The sequence below is a fragment of the Rattus norvegicus genome, chromosome 16 (genome assembly GCF_036323735.1).
Source record: "Rattus norvegicus strain BN/NHsdMcwi chromosome 16, GRCr8, whole genome shotgun sequence".
Lineage (NCBI taxonomy): Eukaryota > Metazoa > Chordata > Mammalia > Rodentia > Muridae > Rattus > Rattus norvegicus.
This window is the reverse complement of record NC_086034.1, coordinates 21,644,235-21,650,430: the sequence shown is the minus strand read 5'-3', so window position 1 is coordinate 21,650,430 and position 6,196 is coordinate 21,644,235. Positions and strand designations below refer to the sequence as shown.

The 6,196-nt window shown below is 35.9% G+C and overlaps 1 protein-coding gene across 2 annotated transcripts in view; it reads right to left on the bottom strand.

The window, feature by feature from the left end:
- Window positions 1-45: 45 nt before the first annotated feature.
- LOC134482477 (ankyrin repeat domain-containing protein 7-like) overlaps window positions 46-6,196 on the bottom strand; it is a 33,140-nt gene continuing 26,989 nt past the window's right edge. Inside the window, exon 8 of one of the 2 annotated variants that reach the window (XM_063275946.1) lies at window positions 46-4,267. The gene's annotated coding sequence lies outside the window, so the exon portion shown is untranslated. The remainder of the gene's footprint in view (window positions 4,268-6,196) is intronic. The other variant, XM_063275947.1, reaches the window with a different exon arrangement.

The following is a 6,196-nucleotide window of genomic DNA, read 5'->3' as shown; positions in this document are numbered from 1 at the left end:
AAAGAAACTTGCAGATAGAGCAGCAATCTCACATAAAACATTTTAAAAATATATTTCCACATATAAACCATAGTGTGTCTCAAGTTTCACTCTCTGGATAAAGCCTGCCCTCGAAACATGCTTCAGAGAATGAACAACCCTAGTTCATTTCTTTACAGTATGTAAAACTCCACTGCACTCCCCTTGGCATTGCCCATGACCAGAGCAAGTTTTTGTCCTATCAACAAATGGGCTGAGAAAATGTCTCTATGGTGGACCATATGCTCAGCATGTGTGGGGCCTCTTTCAGTCCTCGACAACACAAACAAAACTCCAGTGCTGAAATACATTTTAAAAAAAGACACCCACATTATGATAATTCTGTTTCCCTCAGGGTTATGTGAAGAGGGTCATTTAGGTTCCTCTACACTATTCTCTGGCTGGCTCTCTCCAAAGTAGGTATGAGAGATGCTGTGGTGTAGGTTGCTGAGAGGATAAATTCTGTGGTGCTTCTCCCACTGTTGGAATCTAATCTTATTCAGACTCACTCAATGGATCATTCAGTGCTGTGTACTGGAGAATGATGTGGTTTTTCAACCTTCCATCTACTGTGCCAATGTTTTTTTTTTTTACTGGAAATTATGTCTTGCAGCATATAAAACAAGTATCACTATATCTTTTGCTAATTAATAGAACTACAGGGAAAAGGTGCTGTCACAGTAGCCCATATGGAGGCTGCTTTCATTGAATGCTAAGAATATCAGTTTTTATTCCCCAGCACTACCTACAAATCTCACACACCATTCACTTCTCCAAAGGTTCCTGAGTGAGCCAGATATTTATAATATCAAGATATTCACATTAAATGGAAGACAACTAAAAATAACTATAAGATAATCTGTGAATTATAAAATAAGTATGATTGAAATATTATGGAGGGAAAAATTCCAGATTATGCTAATGATATTTAGTCTCCAAAACATAATGAAATTAATTGAATACTGTTTTTTGGTTTGCTTTTTAATATGATCATATTTTCACACACTGACTCCTATGACATGTAGCAATAATCATATATATAGTATATATGCTAAAACCTGAAATAAAAATGTATTTTATATCAAAGTCAAATTGCTGCTATGTGTCTAGAGAGGACACAAATCATGGAATAGTTTTTTTTTTTTAATCAAAGGTCACTACATGCATCAGTAGTTCGATTTGAATATAGTAGCATTGCAGATGATATAATTTGAATTTGAAATTTCTTAGAAGCTCTGGTTGGTTGGCATTGTTGTTCATATGGGGTCTCAAGCCCCTTCAAGCTCCTTCAGTCCTTTCTCTGATTCCTTCAACGGGGATCCCATCCTCAGTTCAGTGGTTTAATGATGGCATTTGCCTATGTATTTGCTGTAGTCTGGCTTTGCCTCTCAGGAGAGATCTACATCCGGTTCCTGTCGGCCTGCACTTCTTTGCTTCATCCATCTTATCTAGTTTGGTGGTTGTATAAATTTTTAAAAATCCCATAAAAGAAAAAAGGAAAAAAAGAAAAAAAAAGAAATACAGGGTAAAAAATGGAGCAGAGAGGAAAGGAAAGGCTGTCCAGTGACCGGCCCAACTTGGGATCTATCCCATGCATAGGCACCAAACCCTGACACTATTACTAATGCCATGTTGTGCTGGCAAACAGGAGCCTAGCATGGCTGTCCGCTAAGAGGCTCTACCAGAAGCTGACTAAGACAGACGCAGAGACAGCCAACCACTGGATTGATGTCTAGAATGCCTATGGAAAAGTTGTGTAAAGAAATAAACTGTAATTCAATAAAAAGAATGCAAATACATAAAACAACTTTAAAAGAAAAAAAGAAATTTCTTAGAAACAATATCTTAAGTAAATCTGAATTCTAAAAATGGTTGCCAGGAAGTGAAGAATGGATATAAATATATTCATATTTGATTTCCTTACTTTCCTAGCACAAACAAAGTTCTTTCTATAGTTAGGGTAGAATCAGTAGAGGACTTACACTTAATCTTACCTGAATTATGCCGGTTAGAGTTTTTCAAAATGGATTTTAGCTGTCCTGGTGGTCTTATTCCACTGTGGTGTATTTTAAGAATGTTATGTTAATATTCATACTAAACATTAATCCAATGCATTGGATTACTTCTTGCTTGATTTTCTAACTTATATTACATTATAAATTGTTTTAAAAAGCTATTCATTTGTTCTTTAACCAGTTGAGTATGTCTGGGAATACTTTACTTCCAACTTTTCCCCATGTTGAAGAAAGGGAAGGAAATTAGGCCCAAAAATCAGCCCAATGAAACCATTATACAGATACATATATACACACAACCACCTCTCTAGCTTTTGCTCTCATAGCTATACCGAGTGATATTTTTAATCTATAGATGCAATGGAATTAATCCCCTGACTACATTAATCATAACAGTCTTTGCCCCTGATGCAGTAAGGCACCTATTCCCATGATACTTTGTGAATATTTCACTATCTATGATGGTACCACCCAAGTGGTTTGCTTGTCGAACATCAAATAGATTTCTGTTGCTGCTAGAGCTCTTCAAAACCCACCACTGCATTTGTAATGTTCAAGCTGCTCCTTCTTAACACACGCATGAATGAATCCCGAAGTCACAATCTGCCTGTTTCTGTGCCATTTATCCATTTTTATGAACATAATAAGGTAATAACAGAAACAAAGAACAATAAGACTAATTGCATTGAGACTGTGAAACTGTTTGCACTTCCAAGTATAAGTTAACATGCGTATTTTGCAAGGAGTCTTTGAACAGTTTTAGTATGGAAAAGTTTGAATCTTGATTTTGACATTAGCTTGTATGATTTAGGGAATCTTAAACATGGAGGGAATAAGTCATGTGATAGTATTTATAAAATGATTTCCTGATGCAGAGCCCAAATAAAGAGAACAACATAATTGTCCTCTCTTGTGGAGGTAAGTAATCCTAATGAGCACAGAATGAGCTTGAAATACACCTTTTAATTTTCTACCAAACCAGTGTCTAACCTAGCATCCTGGACAGGAATGGATGGGCCTTCACCTGTATGTTCATGTCCAACTGATATGGAAGGCAAAAACCTCCTTTATAGAGAGATAAATAATAGTCACATGGTCACTTAGTTCTATACATTCAGCTAATCTATTGAGATTCAAAGGATCCATTACTGTGGAAAACTGATCATATGAATGGTTATTTGATGGGTGGAGCTTTCAGGAAGACATGGGTTTGTGGAATAATTAAAAGGTGAATGACTGGTTCCCATGAGTTCCCATGCCAGGTGCAATCACATGCTCTAGATGTTTCTCTGTCATCCATTTTCACACACTGTCTCCATAGCGGGTTGTTCTGTGGGCCATGCTAGTGTGGCCACATGCCAAGCTAGCCCCAAGCATTCCATAGCCTAGCACCGCTTCCTGTCACAGACTCTTCTCACACTCCCAACAATCCAGTGAAGTCATGACTCAACAAACTGTAACACAGCAACTGTAACCCAGAGTCATATGTTAATTACTTAATGAAAAATACATTTGCACAATCAACTTACAACCAATTGATAAGGACATAAACCACCCACTTAGGTAAGATATAGTTAGTTCATCTAGACACACACAAACCAGTACATAGCCATCCCTTAAGAATAGCCATAACAACCTATAAATGTAAAGTGAGAAATGTTAATATCCACCTTCATGGAATCTCACCCTTTCATTGGATGGACTGCAACTCATGGGTTTCTTCTAAGATATATGATATATGCTACACCTGACAAAAAGTTCCTTTGCCTTCATAGCTGGTGTCAAAGGAGGAAAGAAATGGTTGCCATCTTGTAGTAATGACTGACAACTGAGAATCATCCCACATTATGTACCGTGTCAGAGAGATGAATGCCTGAAATGATAACTATGAGTGTGGGTCTTAGTCCACAAATACAATTTAGTAAGGCTTTGAAAAGCTAAAGAATCTTAAGTGGACATTAACTTGCAGAGTTAATCCTAGCAGGCTCTTTTTAAAAACTGCATATTTTTTTCTTGGAAATGGCATACTTGTGAGCATACTTTTCACATTCATATAAAGTACACTGAACAAATTTTAGGCTAAAATTATATTCAGAATACTGTGGGACCTGTAAGACACAAGTCTCAAAGTATACCCAAAAAGAATTTGCTTTTTATCTTTGCACTCCTCTAGTACTAATGTACTGTTAAGCCTTACCAGGACAAAGGCCTTTCATCTTTAAAAAACAAGACTTCTGAAAATAAAAACAAAATGTGTATTATTACAAGTATAGAAGAATATTACAAATAAAATTATGAAACTCATTTTTAGTATCAATGTCTATGAGAACAATCTATTGAGTACTCTAGAGTAAATATTCATTTGTAGCCAATTACGTCACTTAGAACCAATCCATTCCCTGTATATTGCAAATCAAAGATGGCAGTAATTTATCAAACATCAATGTCTAGAAATAAATACCCGTGAACAATTGTGATGATCCTAACTGAACTCTCTCAGAATGACAGAAAACCCCATCCCTACCAGTATAAAAACAATCAACTGTGATTCCTTTTACTCTGGGCTAATGATTCTTGAAAGAATAACAGATTGGGTCTGGTGTCGCACAACATGAATCCCAACACTGAGGAAGCAAAAGCATATGGATCACTGTGATTCCTTAGACAAAGAGAGCTACAATTTAGTGAGACCATATCTTAACCTAACCCCTAAAAAGAGAAAAACCCAGAGCCCACTTCATGACTCTTGCACCAGTAAACACCCATGGATAAAGAGTTGGCTAAAGGCCAGCATGAGAATACACTCAACAAGAACAAAACAATATAACACACCTAGAGCCCAGCTATCCTACTACATCAAGACCTGGATATGCTAACAAAATCAAAATACAATAAAATGACATTGAATCCAATCTTATGAATATGATAGAGGAATTTAAAGGAGAAATTATCAAATCCCTTAAAATATACAGGAAAATACAATCAAACAGGTGAGCAAAATGAATAAAATATGTCAACACCTGCAAATGATTAAAGAAGCAATAAAGTAAACCGAAAATGATGGAACCTTGGAGATAGAAATACTCCAAAAGAGAACAAGAACAGAAGCACAGCCAACACAATAAAAGAATTGGAAGAGATGATCTCAGGCATACAGGATATACTCAAAGAAATTAGTCTTTGAGTATATCAGGTAGTCTGAGACACTGTGAAATTTTGTACTAAGGATAATAGGAATTGTTCAAAAGTGAAGAGAGTACCAGCTCCAAAGATGAGAACATATGTTCAACAAAATCATAGAAGGAAATTTATACAACATAAAGGAAGAATGCCTATAGAGGAACCTTACAGAACACCAAATTGATTGGTGTTAACAAAAATAAATAATAATCACTCATCCACAAAATGAGAATGGCAGGAATTAACATTCATTTGTTGTTAATATCTCTCAATATCAGTGAACTCATCTTCCCCATTAAAAAGGCACAGCCTGATAGGCTGGATGTGGAATCAGGGCCAAACTTAAGAAAAATAGGAACAGGAGAAGAAGATTCCCAGATTAAAGGCCCAGAAAATATCTTCAACAACATCATAGAAGAAAACATCCCAAACCTCAAGAAAAAGATGCCTACATACACACAAGAAGCTTACAGTACAAATAAGAGTTTACTGTGTCAGAAAATAAATCCTCCAGCTACATAATAACCAAAACATTAAATCCCCAAAGCAAAGAGAGAAAATTAAAAAGCCACAAGGAGAAAGAGGCAAGTAACATATTACATATAAAGACAGAACAATCAGAATTATACCAAACTTCTCAACAGAGAATTAAAAGCCAGAAGAGCCAGAGAGATGTCTTACAGACCCTAAGAGACTATAGCTGTCAGCCCAGACTACAATACTTAGCAAAATTTTCAATCAATTTTACTCAAGATGGAGTAAAAAGCTATTCTGTGACAAAACCAAACGCAAACTATATCTTTCTACTAACCCATCACTAATCAGGATGCTACAAGCAAAACTCCAAGACAAGGAGAGTAACTGAACTCAATGAAACACGAGAAACTAATAATCGCATAGTAAAACCAACCAAGAGAAACACATGCAAACCAAAATTAAAATACCAAGTAAAAGCAATCATTAATTATTAATATCTCTGAACA